We start from the raw sequence: 19,078 nt of genomic DNA, 5'->3' as shown, positions 1-19,078 counted from the left end.
CGGAGAGGAGGGGGGACATGCCATTATATACTCCTCCACACTTGACATCTCTCAGTTCTCAAACTTGGCCCATACCCTTTTGGAAACCCTACAATTCAGGCTAAATATAACACCACTTTCTGACTTTCTGATCCTTTATCACCCCCACACTCATTGGCCACTTCATTGCAGCTCCTCCAAGCAAACCTTACTGACTTCTGTCTCCAATAGCCTGATCCCATAATCCTAGGAGATTTTAATATCCATTATGACGACACTGTGCTACCGGGATACAAACTATACCGCAAAGACAGAGTGTTTTAAAAAGATGGGGGCATTGCCATCAGGGCCGGATTAAAGGATAGGCCCAGTAGGTACGGGCCTAGGGCCCGAAATGGGCAGGGTGGCCCCGCCGGTGCGATGTTTTAGGGCCATTTTAACATCTCCCTCAATATCGCTGGATTGGCCGGCAGGGGCGTCGGGCGTCAGGCCCCCCCTGCATCATCACCCCGACAAACCTACCTCCAGCAGCATCGGCAGCCGCAGCATTCTAAACAGGCTTCTTTGCGGCCTTCTGCTGGTGATTCCCTCTGCCGCATCTTTGATGACATCATCAGTGACGCGGCAGAGGGAATCCTCAGCAAATCTCACGGTGCTGGGCTGCCCTCCTCCCTCCCCAGCCCGGCCAACGGTGACTGTGCACAGAGAGAGCTGAGAGAGGGAGGGAAGAGCCGCACGAGAGCAGCAACATTAGCAGCAGCAGATGCCCTTCCCAGACCAGACCCACTGTCTCCTCCTTCTACCTTGCTTCATGCCCAAGCGAATCTCACAGTCCTAACATGGCCAATACCACTTCACTGGCGACTAGCAGCTTTACGAGGAGCTCAGCAAAGGGGGCCTTCTCTGTAATATGCAGATGTGTGAAGAAAAGCAACACCAAAATTACCAACACCAAAAAATCTATCTTCCAGAGACCATCAGAAATTGGAAGGTGAAGCCCGGATCTGTCGACTTGAAACACCGAAACATTGTGCACCTTCATGACAGTATTTCTGAGGAAGGTTTCCTCTACCTCGTCTTTGACCTGGTCACTGGTGGGGAGTTGTTTGAAGACATTGTGGCCAGGGAGTATTACAGTGAAGCAGATGCCAGTCACTGCATCCACCAGATTTTGGAGAGCGTGAATCACATTCACCAGCATGACATTGCGCACAGGGATCTGAAGCCAGAGAACTTGCTACTGGCAAGCAAAACCAAGGATGCCACAGTGAAACTGGCTGATTTTGGGCTGGCCACAGAAGTTTAGGGGGGACCAATAGGCCTGGTTTGGATTTGCTAGTACTCCAGGTTACCTTTCCCCTGAGGTCCTATGAAAAGATCCCTATGGAAAACCTGTGGCCATTTTGGCATGTGGGGTGATTTTATATATGTTACTAGTGGGCTACTATTTTATATATGTTACTAGTGGGCTACTCACCGTTTTGGGAAGAAGATCAACATAAATTGTATCAACAGATCAAAGCATGAACATAGGATTTCCCATCACCTGAGTGGGACACAGTGACTCCAGAAGCAAAGAACTTAAATCAACCAGATGCTAACAATAAATCCTGCAAAGTGAATCACAGCCGATCAGGCTCTCAAGCACCATGGGTCTGTCAGCGTTCTACTATGGCCTCCATGATGCATAGACAAGAGACTGTAGAATGTCTGAAAAATTCAATGCCAGAAGAAAGCTGAAGGGTGCAATCCTCACAACTATGTTGGTGTCCCGGAATTTCTCAGCTGTCAAGAGTCTATTGAACAAGAAGATAGATGGAGTAAAGGAACCACAAACAACTGTTGTTCACAATGCAACTGATGGCATTAAGGGGTCAACCGAGAGCTGCAACACCACCACTGAGGATGAAGATGTGAAAGTGGGCAAACAGGAGATTATCAAAATAATTGAACAGCTGGTAGAAGCCATCAACAACCGAGAGAGAAAGAGATAATGGTTACTGCGGATGGGCAGACTAGATATGCCATTTGGCCTTTATCTGCCGTCTTTTTTCTATGACGCCAGGCCTTGGAGTACACACTTAGGGGCTGCACTGCCGACCAGGGACGGGGTGACAGAAGGAGGAAAGGGAGCAGAGGGGAGAGAATTGCTGCATCCAACTGAAGGGAGAAAAAGAGGGGGGAAGAAAGATGAGGGAAGGGAGGGAGGAAGAGATGCCAGGGAAGGAGGAAGGTATGCCAGACCAAAAGGAAGGAGGAGATGTCAGAGCATGGAGGGGGAGGGAGGGTGAGATGCCAGGGAAGGAGGAAGGTATGCCAGACCAAAAGGAAGGGGGAAAGGAAGGAGGAGATGTCAGAGCATGGAGGGGGAGGGAGACATGGAAGAAAAGGAAAGGAGAGAGATGCCAGGGAATCAGGGAAGGGATAGAAATGCCAGAGCATAGGGGAGGGGTGGAGGGTGACAGAGAGAGAGAAATGGAGAGGTGGCAGAGCTGAAATCAATCATGTACAAAAGAGAGACAGGGTACAGGATAGACAGTTTATGGAAGGAGCTTAGAAAGAGAGAAGATGCTATATGGAATGGGGAGAGGGGGAAAGTGGATGAAAGGGGCAGAGAGAAAGGGTACACAGTGGATGGAAGGGGCTGATGGTGCATGGAAGAGGACAGATGCTGGCTAGAAAGAAGAGAGTGAAGACAAGATGATTAAAGCAGAAACAACAAAAGGTAGAAAATATTTTTTTGTTACTTTAGAATAAAATAGTATTGTAGTTGTATTGATAAAACTTTTATAAACAGAAAATAAGGTAATATTTTTATCTGACTAATTTTAATACTTTTTACAAACTTTTTACAAACTTTAGAGACCAAAACCCTCTTTCTCAGGTCAGGACAGTAATTGTAAGAGCAGTATACTATGTTGACCTGAAGAAGGAGGCTATGGCCTCTGAAAGTTAGGGCCTCTTCTCAGTGGCGTACCAAGGGGGGGGGACGGGGGGGGCAGATCTGCCCGGGGTGCACGGCCCAAGGGGGTGCACAGCTGGCCACTCACCAGAGAATAGGCTGCCGCCGGGGAAAGGCTGCCATTGCCGTCATCAGAAAGAAGCCTGCGCCGAGTTCTCCCTCCCTGCTTCTCTTCCCCACGAGCTGACCAACTCTAGCCGTCCAACGTCAATTCTGACGTCAAAGAGGACATTCTGGGCCAGCCAATCGCTGTAGCGCGGTGAGCCATGTTCCTATGAGCATCGGGAGCAGCACGAGCTATGCAGAGTGGCTCTCTGTACTAGAAACTGCTAGCGCAGTTTGAGAGAAGAGGCCCTTAATTGAAAAATGGATTAGTCCAATAAAATGGTATAATCTTATTTTCAATTTTTGTTTTATTGCTATTTGTTAATTTGTAAAGTGGTGATTGTCAGTGTCTTCAAATTTACATCTGCTATATTTATATTTTGCAGAGTATTAGGGGGCTATGTGTCATTGTTTCTGTGGTGTTTCACTGTATGCAGTTTAGTTTCTTGGCAGTTCAGTTTAACTTTTCTATTTTTAGTTTGTGATTACTTATTCCATACTGGGTGAGGGTGTATCTTTGTTCTGTGTGTATGAAAGACATGGTTTTCTGTTAGCGTTGACTAGCCTTGTTTGGCGAAATGCATCGAGCATGGTTCTTGGGAGCACCTTGAATAAACCTGATTTGAATCTCCTTATTTTCTGCCAATCTTCTTTTGTTTCATGTTGGATTCTTTGGTGGACTGCTTAGCTTGTTGTTTCGTTACAAGTTAACATACATGGAGTGGAACATACTAGAGGAGTTACAGATTTGGTTGTTTATCCATACATATGGGTTACAATTGGTTGACGCATAGTGAGGCAGTTGAGAGGCATTGTAAACTTGGTTATTAATATAGACTTATATTTCGGATAGTATTACTGCTTTACAATATATTTGAACACTTTTATATTTGTATGAAAGGGTTCAGAGTTAAAGTCCTGGGTAAGTAGCTGGGAAGGGAAGGAAGGAGGATTTGTTCAGAGATATTTGGGAGGGTTACATAGAAGAAAAACTGTGCACTGGTATGCTAATCTTTGTTTGTTTTAAAATAATAAAAAAAAAAGAAATACAAGTGGAAATAAAGAAATAAATAAGAAAACAGATAAATGGGGGTGGGGCATGAAAGGGGTATAGGTGGGGCAGGGGGCAAAGCAGGGCCAGAGGGGCCCAGTGTACTTGTGTGCCAATGGGGTCCTCGAATAATTAATCCTGTCCTGATTGCCATACATTACTACTTTATTCTAATGCAACAAAAAAATATTTTTTCTACCTTTTGTCATCATCTCTGGTTTCTGCTTTCCTCATCTTCTCTTCACTCTCCATTCCATCCAGCATCTGCCTTCTATTTCTTTGCTTTATATTTTTCTCTTTCTATCTCCACTCCTGCCCCCATGCTCTGGCATCTCTCTCTCCTGCCGTTGTATCAGGCAATGGTGCGCCCGCACCTGGAGTACTGTGTTCAGTATTGGTCACCATACCTTAAGAAGGATATGGCAATACTTGAGAAGGTCCAGAGGAGAGCAACACGAACGATTAAGGGCATGGAAAACCATTCAAACACTGAAAGATTGGAGAGGCTGGAGCTCTTCTCCCTGGAAAAGCGGAGACTCAGAGGAGACATGATAGAGACCTACAAGATCATGAAGGGCATAGCGAAAGTAGAGAGAGAGAGATTCTTCAAATTTTCAAAACATATAAGAACAAGAGGGCATTCAGAAAAATTGGAAGGGGATAGATTCAAAACAAATGCTAGGAAGTTTTTCTTTACTCAGCGGGTGGTGGACACCTGGAATGCGCTTCCAGAGGATGTAATAGGACAGAGTACGGTACTGGAGTTCAAGAAAGGATTGGACAATTTCCTGCTGAAGAAAGGGATAGAGGGGTATATATAGGGGGCTACTGTGCAGGTCCTGGACCTGTTGGGCTGCCGCGTGAGCGGACTGCTGGGCACGATGGACCTCGGGTCTGACTCAGTGGAGGCATTGCTTATGTTCTTATGTTCTTATGTTCCCACCCCAACTCACTCCATGATCTGGTGCTTTCCTTCCCCCATCTCTTTCCTCTCTTCTCCTTCCATCTGTCCCTCTATGCTCTGGCATCTCCTTTCCTTCCTTTCTCTCCCTCCCTTCCAGATGGTCTGGCATCTCAGTTTCCTACCCTTCACTCCCACCATGCCCTGGTACCTCTCTCCTCTCCTCTCCTTCCCTTCCATCTCTCCCTCCCCCTCCATGATCTAGTATCCCTCCCCCTCCCGCTATCCTTTCTCCATAATCTGGCATCTCTGTCTCCTCCCTTCCCTTCCCCCCTCCCCATGCCCTGCATCTCTTCCTCCCTCTCCATGGCCTGGCATCTCATTTCCTTCCTTCCTTTCCCTCCCTCCTTTAATGCCCCATTGTCTAGCATCCCTCCTTTGTCTTCTAACCCTTTCCTGGTCTTCCTTCTCCTTCCCTCCCTCCCTCTCCCCAATTGGGTGCAGCATTTCTCACCCCTCCCTCCCTCCTTTTGTCACCCTGCAGTCAGCAGTGCAATGTTCTCAATTCACTGTTCTTGCCATCATCAAGCCTTCCTCTCTGCTGGGTCCTGCCTTCGTGGAAACAGGAAGTAGGCAGGACCTGGTAGAGAGGAAAGCCCAAAGTCTACAAGAGCTGCAAATTGTGAACACTGCTACTGCTGCTGCTGGGAAGAATTTCTTGACACTGATGCCAGCCCTCGCAAGAGTCGTTGGAACACCCCCTTATGGGCTGCACCCAGGACTGGTCCCTGAGCTCCCAGACTGTTAGTGTAGACTGTCCAATTGGGTGCACTGCAAGGCAGTCTGCCCCTTGGATGCAGACCTCCATCCTAAAGTCTGCTCTCCCGCAGCCAGGGATGTCCCAAGAATGGGATCCTCTGCATCACCGAAAAGCCTCATAAATGGTAAGGAATAAATGAATGTAATGGAAAAATAAACATGAGTAGAAAAGACAGGCTCCTACCATCTCACTTGTAGAGAGACAACTGAGGGAGGATAGTGTAAACAAATGGGAGGTGGAGCAAAAGAATGCTAATGAGACTCTTTACAAGAATTCTCGTGGGAATAGATTGACCACCCAAAGGTTCAGGAATAATGTGGCTGTTGCACTAGAAGCATAGTTATCAACATGGGTTACCGTTAAGATGTTTTATTTTTCTATTAATTTATTCTGTTTTAACATAGTCCCAATTTATTCAATGAAACCTCAGGTAAACAGTAAAATAACACATCTTAACGGTAGCCCATGTTGATATCTCTACCCTTCAACCCACCCCACCCTCAATGCATAAATAAGAAACACAAGGCATTGATCCAGGATAGCTTTCATCTACAGTTTGTTCTGAGCTATAACATTCCATTTCAGCACATAAATGTCCAAATCTCAACAAATCTGGAGCATTTCAGAGCATACAGCGGATCACTCATCTCAGGTCAGCTTTGCATTTTAATCATTAATCAAAAGCACATCCTGGTTGATGACAAATAATTATGGTAACTGCCAGGAAATGTCTGTTTTTTTCCAGGGCAGCTACTTGACTACAATATGCTTTAGGCCAATAGAAATCAGAAAAGCAAACAAAATGAAAGGAAGGGGATCAAAATAGGAGAAAGAGGAAATCATTGATGACTTGAGATTGCTAGCCCCTTGACACTCACTTTGAAATTTCTTTATTTCTGTTCCTGTGATATTCTGCTTTCTCCTAGTATAAAGGTGTGTGTGGCACAGTGGTTAGAGCTACAGCCTCAGTGCCCTCAAATCCCATGCATCTCTTTGTGACCCTGGGCATGTCACTTAATCCCCCGTTGCCCCAGGTACATTAGGTTGAGTGTGAGCTCACTAGGACCGATAGTAAAAAATGCTTGAGTACCTGAATGTAAACCACTTAGGCTATAAGTAGTATATAAATAAATAAGACTAATTATATAAAGATATAAAATTTACCATATATCATGTGCCATACAGGTCTGTGGAAAGGGAGCTGATGTCTGTGTGTTTCGCTTTCATAGGGTAAAAACATTATGGTTTATTGGTGCTTAATATACCACATTTTCCAAGGTATGATTAATGCAGTTTTATATTTCTGTTTTTTCAAGTACTCGTAAGTATTTTCCCTATCTGTCCCAGCAGGCTCATAACCCAACTGTAAACCATAAAGGTTTCTCTCTCAGTCATACCAAGGGGTAGTAAATAAAGTTCATTTCTTCATGCTGCACTTAGATAGGGTTACCAGACGTTCGGATTTCCCCAGAAATGTCTTCCTTTTGAAAGCATGTCCGGGGGTCCGGACGGCTTTTCAAAACCCGGCACTTTGTCCAGGTTTTGAAAAGCTATGTCAGGCAGGAAGGAAGTCCACACATGCACGGCCTTCACACGATGACATTGCGCATGCGCGCAGGTGCATGTGATGACATCACATACCATCCGCGCATGCGCGGACTTCCTCCCTGTCAGACAAGAACAGGCAGCGGGGGGGGCGGGGGGCAGGGATGGGCGGAACTAGGCGGGCCTGGAGGCATGGCTAGGGGGGTCCGGATTTTCTGAAAGGAAAATCTGGCATCCCTACACTTAGGAGATGTGGATTTTCTTTCTGGTATGTTACCTCTTTACTACAGAGATTCAGAGCCTGCACTAGCTAGAACCAACCATCAAGCCGATGACTCACAAAAAGAGCTAGGATGCCATTGGTGTTTATTCCCAGCAAGGTCAGAAAACAGAACAGTGGAATTGTCCAAAGAAGAAAGATGTGCACTAAAAAAGTGTCCACAGGTAAATCTGTAGATGTAGAAATCTTTATTCTTCCAACATCATCATGGTACAATCAATGATTCAGTGACTCGACATGTACATGTTTCGGCCAACCGGTCTGCCTCAGGAGTCTTAAGAATCACAAAGCAAAAAATAAAAAATAAACTTGCTGGCAGAACACATGGACGCTGCCAATATTCAAAATGAAATCTGGTAGAAACGCGTTGAACAGATCAGACCGGCCAAATTCATGATCTGTTCAACGCGTTTCTACCAGATTTCAGTTGGCCGAAACATGTACATGTCGAGTCACTGAATCATTGATTGTACCATGATGATGTTGGAAGAATAAAGATTTCTACATCTACAGATTTACCTGTGGACACTTTTTTAGTGCACATCTGTTCTGTTTTCTGACATTTCATTTGTGGTTTTGTTTTTTCCCCTGTTGTGTATTCCCAGCAGGGGCCAGATGAGATTCTTTTTTTCCAAATGCAAAATAAATAAATAAATAATTTAGGTCATCTGAATTTACTTACAGATTTGCCCATGAGAAGAGCAATATTCATAAACCATTTACCTGGGAAAATAGTGCTTATCTGGATAAAAACACTAGGGGCTCCTTTTACGAAACCACGTTAGTGGCTTTATCACAAGCACATTTTTAGCGCGCGCTAACCCCCGCACTAGCCGAAAAACTACCGCCTGCTCAAGAGGAGGCGGTAGTGGCTAGCGCGGCTGGCAAATTAGCATGCGCTATTACGCGCGTTAAATCGCTAACCCGGCTTCGTAAAAGGAGCCCTATCTGAAATGTGCCCACACTTCACTGGCTAAAATTATGCATAGAGCCCCATTGCCCCATTGCACGCTTTTAGCCACATAAGGAGGAGCTGTTACTGTAGTTGTGTTGTGTTATGTTTAGGATGAGAAGGATAATAGCATGCATAGATTGCATTTTTAAGTTTAAACTTGTAATCTTATGGAAAAAGTATGCACGGTGGGTTAAAATTACCTGCACATATTGTAACAATGTGGGCAGTCTAACTTCCCTTTCCAACTTCTAACAGCACTCTTTGCTAAGGCAGAGAGTACACGGCCTCTAAATTTTGGAATAAGTGAGCTGTTTCATTATTTTATAGCTGTCTTGACTAAAAACCATCCCCTTCTCTTAGAGACTCAGCACTGGAAAGGGGTGTGAATGCTGGGAACAGAACTCCTGGTTAAGGTGGTGAGACAAAAAGTGTATCTGAATTCAAGAAAGCTTGAGACAAGTACGTTGGATCTCTATGGGAGAGATGGCATGGTTAGGCAGACTTGATAGGCCATATGGTCTTTATCTGCCTTTATTTTTCTATGTTCTATATTTCTATGTAGGATTACCAGCCTTATCAGACAATATAGTAATAATAATAATTTAGTTTCTTGTATACCGCCCTGCTAGTAGTTCTGGGCGGTTCACAGCAAGAGAAACTGAGACATTTCAGTGAAAAAATACAATACAGAAAACATATTACTACTTTAAATACAACCTAAGTAAAAAACAATTCAATTAAAATACAAATTCCTAGATAAAATGGACCATCATTGGTATGCTATTACAAAAGTTAACATTTTTGCTTATCAAATATGTTAATTTTCAATAATTTCCTAAATTTAAGGTAAGAGTGGGATTTGGCAATCAGAGGGCACATCCAGGAATTCATCTTTCCTGCTTGATATTCTAGTGTCCTGTCCAAAAGGTTTTAGCATGTGTCTGGACTAGAAATGGGCTTTTAAACTTTAAAATTCAAAGAACGTTTAAAATTCAAAGTACGTTTTTGATAGGACGTCTAAGTCCAACTTTGGACATTTCCCGCAATACGTCCAAAGTCAGAGGCAGAGAAACGGCCATTTTTGAAACCAGCAAAACCACTAGATGTCCAACATTTTTTTGAAAATTGCCTACTTAGATGTCTTGGCCACCAAGTTGTCCAACCTTAGGACGTCCAACTTTGTTTGTCACTTTTGACCACAAAAAAAAACATCCAAGTTCAAAGCGTCCAAATCTAGACCACTGTAATGGTCTGGCCACACAGACATACCAACAGAGCAGTGGGGCACTTTAGAGGGCACTGCTGTGAACTTCACATAAAGGGTTGCCAGATGTACATCTCACCATATACCCCTTCAAATTTATGCTGAGCACTCCAAAATTCCCCCAAAGCCTTCTATACCCACCTAGCACCCTAATAGGCTTTATGGCTACAGGTGACACTTACAAAGCCGTATAGTAGGGTTTTGGTGGCCTCACACTTATCACCAGAAAAGTACTGTTTAGAGTGGCTTATGGATCTGGGTGGTTCACTAGTCCACCCACCAGGCTACTTAAGATACCTGTGTGCAGCTGTACTAGGCTTTCCCATACCAGGTGCTGCTTGTCTAGAGACAGGTAAGTAGTGTTTCATTCAGATCTTTGTGGGGTAGGAGGGGGTTAGTGACCACTAGGGGTTCTGCTGCTGAATGAGCTGATTCATAATAGCAAAGCACAGGATCTGGAGTTATGCTACTGTGTCATCCACAGTGTCAGGTCTTATAGACTGCCACTAGTGTGTTGGGCTGAGGCATTCAATCCCTCTGTGTGGGCTCTACTGCTACTTGAGGCTGGCACCAATGAGCCCTTCACCCCCCTTCCTGGGGAAGCCCTGGTCTTCCCCAGCACTTCAGGCCTGGGTCTTGGTTGAGGCTGAGCATGGCCCAATCCAAAATGATCCTTTCTGTCTGCAGAAAAAAGGGATAAGAAGCAAAAAGAAAAAAGTTTTCGAAATGCATTCGGCTTCTTCGCTCCACGGAGATGAAAAAACAGCTATCGCGAGACGGGAGAAGATATGAAGAGCTGATGCATAGGCACCATGGGTGTGCCCAGGACTCTTAAAATTGTAGCGCCCTTTCAAACATATGTGAGATCATCCTGCCTGCTTTTCCTGGGGTAAGCTGCAGAACTGACTCAGTCCCTCACAGTAGTAACAGTTTATTTCCTTTGGTTGTTTTAGATTTTTAGATATTTTGGGTGTAATCTTAAAAAAGCATAATTTAGAAGTCAAGGAGAAACAAGGAGCTGCAAAAACTCAATGGCTCTTAGGCCCTGAGCCCCAAGGGTCCATGAAAAGTGTTAAACTGCTACCAAATTGCAAAAAAAGAGAAAGATATTTGCCTGTTTTGTGCCAAAGAGGTTCCTCTAAAACCAGAGTTCAGCTTCTCCCTTGATTTGAAGCCAGAGGTGTGTCAGAAGGATTTTCAAAGAAGTTCTTCATCTGTAACAGAAGTTAAACAACAGAAATTTCACCCAGAATTGGAAGTCTAAAGGAACTGCATCTGTAGCCAATCAGCCTAGGAAGGGACTACTCTCCAATGCAGGGCTCTGCAAAAATTGTTTCAGCATAAGTCACACAGTGCCTACACGGTCAAGAAGCTCTTGTCTCAAGTAAAGCATAATATAAGAGCTCTCAAAGAACTGCCTAGGAAAGACTGATATCACCACCATTCGCATTAGACCTTGTCTGAACTGTGCGAATACTCTGCAGAGTACTATACGTATTTTCTGATTTTTCTTTTCTCAGCCCTTTTAGGTTTCTAGCTATTGCAGTTAGGTAGATTTGGGTGAGCGGGAGGGGTATAATTGATTGCTTATGTATTTCTGCAAGATGAATGTGCATTTCTTGAATTATTATATATATATACATCCACTTATTTATTGCACTGCTGATAGTTGGAAAACGAATAAAGAATATATATATAAAAGCTGTAGCTTTCTTATATATATATATATATATATATATATATATATATATATATATATATAGGTACCTATATATATATATATATATATATAAATATAAATATATATATATATATAAAAGAAAGCTACAGCTTTTCATAAATGCTGGATGATTAGTATATCTCTGTTTTGAAACTACAGTAATCTTAATACTTTATGTCAATATCATTAATGATCTAACTGCTTATTTATATTATAGAAAATATTTTTTATTCTACCAGTTTCTAGGTATATGCCAGTAAAGCTGTATGTTGCTGAATACAGTCTGTTTTCTGATAAATTCTGAGGGGCAAAATTAGTCACAGGGCTCAGAGATTTGATGTCTCTTTTGATTCCAGCCATCATACTTTAGCAGATACAAGTGCCAAAACTCTGATTTCAGGTGTAATAGAGATCATTCACACACACAAAAAAAACAAATTCCAAAAACCTGAAGGTGAGGCTGTACTGGGGCCTGCATCCTGCTGGGCATAAGCAGGGCAGGGCAGAAAGGAGGCCCCAGAGGATACACGTGTCTAAATCTCAACTGTAGAAACCTAGGATATAAGTCCAAACAGTGTCATAGTAAAGGAGGACAGGGGGCAGGGGGACAAACTACCCAGGCCTGTCTTGGCAGGGGCGCCAGTACCTCTCCTTCTCTCCACCCATCCCCTACATCTTGAAATCTTCACCAGCAACAGCAAGCAGCATCTCTAACCTGCTGCTTGCCCTGGCTTGGCTCTCTCTCTCTGAGGTTGGAGGCAGAACAAGGTGAGGTTGGGAGCGGAATGGGGCAGGGCCTTGAGTCCGGGTTTCTCCATTCTTAAATATGGCAACCCTACCAAAGGATATATGTCTCAGTGACAGCTTTGGAAATCTTAGAAGTGTATATAACTTAGAAGTGTAACTGACTTATACACCGTATTTTTCACTCTATAAGATGCACTTTTTTCTACCCAAAAATGGGTGGAAATCTCGGTTGGGGGTTTTGGTGGACCAAACAATGAAGCCGGGGGCACAATGCGCAGCAGCCTCCAAGAAGGCGAACAGAATGTTGGGCATTATCAAAACAGGAATCACTACCAGAACCAAAGAAGTTATCCTGCCGCTATATCGGGCAATGGTGCACCCGCATCTGGAATACTGCATTCAATACTGGTCACCGTACCTTAAGAAGGAAATGGCAACACTCGAGAGAGTCCAGAGAAGAGCAACAAAAATGATAAGGGGCATGGAAAACCTTCCATATGCTGAGAGGCTGGAGAAACTGGGGCTCTTTTCACTGGAAAAACGGAGACTTAGAGGGGACATGATAGAAACTTACAAGATCATAAAGGGTAGAGAGAAGGTAGAGAGGGACAGATTCTTCAGACTAGTGGGGGAAACAAGAACAAGAGGGCACTCAAGAAAATTGAAGGGAGACAGATTCAGAATGAATGCTAGGAAGTTCTTCTTCACACAGAGGGTGGTGGATACCTGGAATGCGCTTCCAGAGGAGGTGGTAGAGCAGAGTACGATTTTGGGTTTCAAAAAGGGGTTGGACAAGTTCCTGAATGAAAAGGAGATTGAAGGGTATAGTTAGAGGGGTACTACACAGGACAAAATGTCTTAAATAAAGGATCACTTACAGGTCACTAACCTGGGGGGCCGCCGCGGGAGCGGACTGCTGGGCGCGATGGACCCATGGTCTGACTCAGCGGAGGTGATGCTTATGTTCTTAAGATACAAAATTTGTACCCCCCCCCCCGTACAGTTGCACAACCCCCCCCCCCCCCGCACCACCTTTCTGAGCACCATCCGCCTACCCCCTCACCCCCCGCTGCCACAGGACCACCTTTTTAAAAAAACACCCCACCCGCCGACGCCACCGCCGTCCCTTTTTCAAGCAGCCTGGTAGTCCTGTACCTTTTTAATCATACCCCTTCTGTACCTTTTTTTTTTAAACCCCGTACATTTTAAAATTCTTCCTTCCCTCCCTCGATGGCTCCGTACTATTTCAGAGCAGCAGGCGCACGAGTCAGAAGCGCGGAGGTCAGGACTAATCTTTCCACGCTAAAGACCACGATAAGCTGTTTTGATAATCTGCCACTAAAATGCATGCAGGCTAAACTGTCTGCAACCAGTTTAGCGACCACGTTAAAGTTTTGAGAAACTGGCCTTGAGAGGTTAATTAAGCAACAGGGCTCAAGACAGAGGTAGTCAGTGGGGAAAATAACTAGCAGGGTGCCCTAATGATCTGTTTTGTCAGTGTCTTTATAAGCGTTGGTAGGGAAAAGTTAGATGGGACAGTATGCTTGTTGACATTCATATGAAGATTTGCAACTAAGCCCACTTATAAATGACCCGTGATACCTTATTTACTTTAATAACACCTTTTTAAAAATACTTTTCTATTTTGGGGTGGAAAAAGCCTCAGATATGCAGCTTAGCACCCAATCAGGCGTCAAATGTGATAAATTACAGTGCTCCTGTTTAAGTCACTGGCAAAAATAACCCACCTCCATATATTATATATCACAACATAAATCTCCTTTAAATTTCTCATAAATATAGTGGATCATCTCAAAATCTTCTCAAAGTAAATAAGGTATCATGAGTCACTTATAAGTGGGTTAGACACAAATATTGAATATCTTGATTTTGGACCACTTGGTTTAAATATAGATATGAAGATTTATTTTGCACCACATAGATTTTCCATCTGTGAGGGTAGTAAGATGATAGGCATAGATCTGTTCACCCTTTCCAAGGTAAGGAGAACGAGAGGGCACTCTCTAAAGTTGAAAGGGGATAGATTCCATACAAACATAAGGAAGTTCTTCACCCAGAGAGTGGAAGAAAACTGGAACGCTCTTCCGGAGTCTTATAGGGGGAAACACCCTCCAGGGATTCAAGACAAAGTTGGATAAGTTCCTGCTAAATTGGAACATACGCAGGTGAGGCTGGACTCATTTAGAGCACTGGTCTGACCCAGCATCGGCAATTCTTATGTTCAAGAAGAGAAAGTATATAGAAGGATTTTTTTTTAGATTTAAATTCTGTGATAGTGAATGTACAGGCCTCAGAGCCAAAGATCTATCCATTCCCTGAATTATTTGTTTAACTTTACATAGATTTTGACCTATGAAAGGAAATGTAAGAAGGGCAGGCAGGGATGAAATGAACCATGTTACTATATTGCTATTATACAGATTAAGTCTGTATGTTATTTATAAAAAGATTTAAACATGAAAACATAGAATGTTTGTCAGGGTTATAGCAAATATGCTTTAATCCAATCACAATTCAAATAGGCATTCTTGATTTAGAATAGAGAATGACATGGGGACAAATTTGCCCTCGTCCTTGCAGGAACTCAATTTCCACGTCCCCTTCCCATGAGGTATTTTACTGTCCCTGTCCCATTCCTGTAAGCTCTGCCCTAACCACACAAGCCTTAAACACTTATGATTTTAAAGTGTTTGAAGCTTGTACAGATGAGGATGGACTTTGCAGGAAGGGGGCAGGGACAGGAACTCACAAGGACGGGACGGGAAAATGAGTTCCCGTGAGGATGGGGGAAAAATGTGTCCCTGTGTCATTCTCTAATGTAGAAATCCAAGGGCCAAATACATACCTTTTTGGAAGTGAAGAACTAGCAATTACTAATCGAGAAAAAGACCTGGAGATCATCAAGTTTCCAAGTTTATTATATAGTTTGATTAATCGCCTATTCAAAGTTCTAGACGATGTACAAATTGTTAAAAATATCTAAAATATGGGTAACATATTACACAAACATACAATATATCATATTAAATTAAAAGAAAATAGAAACATTCTTATACAGAAATTAAATCATTTGAGTTAAATAATTTATACATACAATATTGAGACAAAAGGAAAATTATTTAGTGGTTACAATCATTATTAAATTCAATATATTAAGGTAAAAACATTGGGAGGGGAGACAAAAATGATTAAAAAAGAAATATTAGAAAAAAAAAGAGTTAATAGAATTATTTATTCACTGAAAGCATCTTTGAAGAGAAAACTTTTAAGTTTGGTTTTGAATTTATCAAAATTTTTTTCCTCTCTTATATACAGTGGAAGATCATTCCAGGACTGAGGAGCATCAAGGTAGACAGTCAATGTGACAAAATAATTAGAAAGCTAATACCACACTCACTCCTACTTCTTGAAATCTTCGCCAGCAGCAGCAGCAAGGATTGTGAAAAATTTCAAGAGGACCTTATGATACTGTGAGACTAGGCATCAAAATAACAAGTGCAAAGTGATACATGTGAGAAATGTGAACACAAAACTATCGCCGAATGATGCAAGGCTCCACATTATGTCACCGTCTAGGACAGGGGTAGGGAACTCCGGTCCTCGAGAGCCGTATTCCAGTCGGGTTTTCAGGATTTCCCCAATGAATATGCATTGAAAGCAGCGCATGCAAATAGATCTCATGCATATTCATTGGGGAAATCCTGAAAACCTGACTGGAATACGGCTCTCGAGGACCGGAGTTCCCTACCCCTGGTCTAGGAAAAGGCTGTAGAGGCTAAATTCACTAAGCCACCGATCACGTTTGCGATCGTGTACCGACCCGATTTGCCTCCAACCCGATTCATTAACCTCGTGGCCGATCAACCTCTGATCTGATCTGCACATGCAAATGAGGGGAAACGGCATGCAAAATAGGAAGGCAGCGATTCACTAAACAAAATCTGGAACACCAACTGAGCTGGTCGATCAAAAAAGAAGCAACTGCTGAGGACCAGTCGCTCACGTCCTTTCCTACTGTCCTGCTCTCTTCCGCCCTGCCTCTCTGCCGACTGTCCTGCTCTTGAAATCCCAGCCCTATAGCCCTGAAAAAGTAAAAAACACCCTTCTCTTGCCGCCCCGACTCGCCTTGCTCTTGCCACCATGACTCTCCTGATCTTGCCGCCCCGACTCTCCTGCTCTCTGCTGCCCTTTCCCACAGTGCAAGCTCGTGGTATTAACCCACAGGTTTAAAGCGGGGCTGCACCGCGGCGTGTTCTGTTCTGTTCCAGAACACGCTGCAGTGCAGCCATGCTTTCCTGTGGGTTAAAACCACGGGCTCACGAAAAAGTTCTTTCATTTTATTGTTTCTTGTAAATTGCTCTTCAAATGGCAAAATGATATTTACTGCAAAAGAAAACAGGAATCATGCTTCCCACAGCACAGAAAGCATCTGCCTTCTTCCGTCTGTAGGCAAAGAAGATGGTCTGCGCATGTGTCAGGATCGCTATCCAGGATCGTTTTGGGTCGGTGTGGGGTGTGCCTCCGATCGCCCCTATTTGCTTGAGAACATGTTGTGGATCAGTTGGCCTGCCACGGATCGTCCACGGATCAGATAGGTAAGTGAATCTAGCCCTAGGTGCCATCACTGATGATACATTGAAACCCTCTGCTCAGTGTGCATTGGTGGCTAAGAAAGAAAATAGAATGTTAGGAATTAATGGGAAAGGGATGAAAAACAAAATTGTGAATGTTATAATGCCTTGAGGGGGACGTGCAGAATGTGGAAAAAGAGTTTCATTCCAACATTTTGCTGCATCCTCCAAATCAAGGTCAAAGAAATCATCGTAAAAGTTCAAAAAAAGGGGTGGATAAGTCATGTGACCATGATATTAAAAAACTGTGCTTTTGAAATCTTTTAAGATTTGAACTACCAGCTAGCAGGCCATCAGCAACAGCCTGTAACTGGGTTGTCAACAACTAGTAATCAGTCCAAGGAAGTGGGGTAACTTGACTGGGGTCAGTGAAAATGAAGATTGATAATGATCAATCTAATGTGTGTCCTGCTATATGGGTTGGGGAATGAACTTTCTGATCCATATCGATGTTTTCTCTTCGTCAGTGCCTTGCAACATACCCAGGTTAGAGCATCGGGTCTGAGTGTGCAACTTATAGAATAGCGACTAAGGGCAGTTACAGTATAACTGCAAATTGATGCCAATTACTGTGTAGCCAACACCTTGCTGTTAACTCCAACAGCCAATTATTAAATTATGCCAACACCTGGTTGTTAACTCCAAAGGCCAATTATTAAATTATTTGCATGCTAGTCAGAAATTTGAGCACAGAAGTTTATAGAATTAGGGGGATAATTTCTGGAATAAGTTTATAAAAGCCATTTTATGTGTGAAAACCTTTAAAAATTTCCCTTGAAGTTCTGTTTCTTTAAATATATATTGAGTTTTCCAACAATACACAATCCAAATAAGAAAATGAAATTTATACCTTGAAGGTACCAATGTAAAATAGAACAAAATATCCTTTTATTAAGAGTACCAGCTCCATTAAAACAGTCAAGTGTAATTTATTTTTAAGCCACAAATTAACAAATTAAGAAATCAAAAAATACTTCTGCATTATTTGCAATAGTTAAATCTCTAACTACAAAAAAAAAAAGAAACAAATAAACCTAATCAAGCACCATCAGCACATGCCCTTGCTACTTACTTTATAGACAAAGTACAAAGAATCAGGGAGACATTTTCACAAACTCTTATCCCTATCGGTGCTAAAGATTTCACTGATTCCACTACTTCTTCAAACATGTCCTTTTCTAAGTGCTCTCGTTTCACCCTCCCAACTTTACAGGAATTACAAAGATGTCTCAACTCACTTAAAACGATTTTTTTTCTATTTTTGGTCCATATATCAAAGACTTGGTCAACTCTAGCCTATCATCGGGTTCCTTACCCAAAACTTGGAAACAATCAATCATTTATCCAATCGTCAAGGATCAAAAATCCAGTATTCAAGACATGTCTAATTATCGACCTATAGCTAATATACCATTTATAGCTAAACTTACTGAAAAAATTGTTTTCCACCAAATTTCCGATTTTATTGAGTAAACAAAAGTTCTACATCCCCATCAAACTGGCTTTTGTCACCACCATTCCACTGAACTCTCTTTGCTAGGTTTAACCACAAAAATGCTCTACCATCTTGACCATCACCAGTCAGTTCTGCTCTTCTCCTTAGATCTTCCCTCTGCTTTCGATACCATTGATCATAGCTTATTACTATCCCGTCTTCACGAAATTGGCATAACAGGTCAAGTCATGGACTGGTTCACCTCTTACTTTTCAGATAGATCATCCAAGGTTATTTTTAACGATACATCATCCGAGCCTTCTTCCATTAAACATGGAATTCCACAAGGCTCTATCCTGTCACCATTACTTTTTAACATCTTTATGTCCCCTCTTTTGACTGTGGGTCAATCCATCAGCTTCACCACATTTGCTTACGCCGACGATGTGCAATTAATCCATCCTATCGATCTTAATAACACAGAGGATGTTGCTTCCATCAACCACAAACTCAAAAAAATCAAATTGTGGTTAGATTCAAATAGGTTGTCCCTCAACATCAATAAATCAAAACTAATGATTTTTCCCTTTAAAGAGGGAATAACTATTCAGGCCCCCTTGAAATTTGAATCCCTCCCAATTAAAGTCATACCCACTTTAAAG

At 42.8% G+C, this 19,078-nt stretch overlaps 1 protein-coding gene and 1 pseudogene across 11 annotated transcripts in view; one reads left to right on the top strand and one right to left on the bottom strand.

The window, feature by feature from the left end:
• The window catches only part of SLC25A21 (solute carrier family 25 member 21), a 702,309-nt gene that overhangs the window by 216,853 nt on the left and 466,378 nt on the right, over positions 1-19,078 (bottom strand). The window contains exon 2 of one of the 11 annotated variants that reach the window (XM_033952173.1): positions 10,977-11,076. The exons of the other annotated variants lie outside the window; for them this stretch is intronic. The gene's annotated coding sequence lies outside the window, so the exon portion shown is untranslated. The remainder of the gene's footprint in view (positions 1-10,976; positions 11,077-19,078) is intronic. 11 annotated transcript variants of the gene reach the window in all.
• Positions 833-17,335, top strand: LOC117363641 (annotated as a pseudogene).

The sequence above is a fragment of the Geotrypetes seraphini genome, chromosome 7, assembly GCF_902459505.1.
Source record: "Geotrypetes seraphini chromosome 7, aGeoSer1.1, whole genome shotgun sequence".
Classification (NCBI taxonomy): domain Eukaryota; kingdom Metazoa; phylum Chordata; class Amphibia; order Gymnophiona; family Dermophiidae; genus Geotrypetes; species Geotrypetes seraphini.
This window is presented reverse-complemented; position numbering and strand designations above follow the sequence as displayed.